Genomic DNA, 816 nt, shown 5'->3' on the forward strand with positions numbered 1-816 from the left:
TATATATATATATATATGTATGTATGTATGTATGTATATATAGAGTAAACATGTAAGCATCATGACTCACATTTTGAACTACAACACTTGACGAAGAAATTACTCGTCAAAGCTATCGTCCCAAAAGTTGTAACGCATCAAGCTATTGCACTACCATACCCCCAAGAATAAATGCAACTTTATGTCCCATCTTAATATAATGTACAAAAATGAATGTTAACTGCATATGGTTAAATTAACTACGTAAATCAAATCATTTATCATAAGCAAGAGCAGAGAAGGAAAAACTCGTAACAATTCGAAAAGAATTAATTTACTGAATGAATGAATGAAAGCTCATTAATCTTATCGTTACTACAAAACATGAACTTATATTTCTATAAAACAATATAGCTTGAGGATTTCCCTGTTACGTCAGTTGTGATTTCATCTCTAAACCAACTTCACACCCACAAAACTGATTCAGACATTTATGCTTAGCATAATTGAAGATTTACCTCATGATGTTTTTGAGAAGCTTGGTGTACAGGCCAAAGAGCATCGAATTTGATGACAACATCACAAATTCTACAGACCAGTTGATCATATTCATTGTACCTACATTTACAAATAGGATTAATTGTCTAGCTACAAGTTGAAAGAAAATATGATTAGAAATTTCATTTCAATGATTATCTAGTGCTTCTACAGATAAATTCATTACAAAGATGTCAAAATTTCCACAAGCAAACTAATCCACATTGGAGCTAAGTTCACATGACTCAAGTGTCCGAATGTTTCCCATTTTTCATTAGGATCCTATCTTCATCCAAAAGA

This window comes from Olea europaea, unplaced genomic scaffold, assembly GCF_002742605.1.
Source record: "Olea europaea var. sylvestris unplaced genomic scaffold, O_europaea_v1 scaffold1507, whole genome shotgun sequence".
In the NCBI taxonomy this organism is placed as follows: Eukaryota; Viridiplantae; Streptophyta; class Magnoliopsida; order Lamiales; family Oleaceae; genus Olea; species Olea europaea.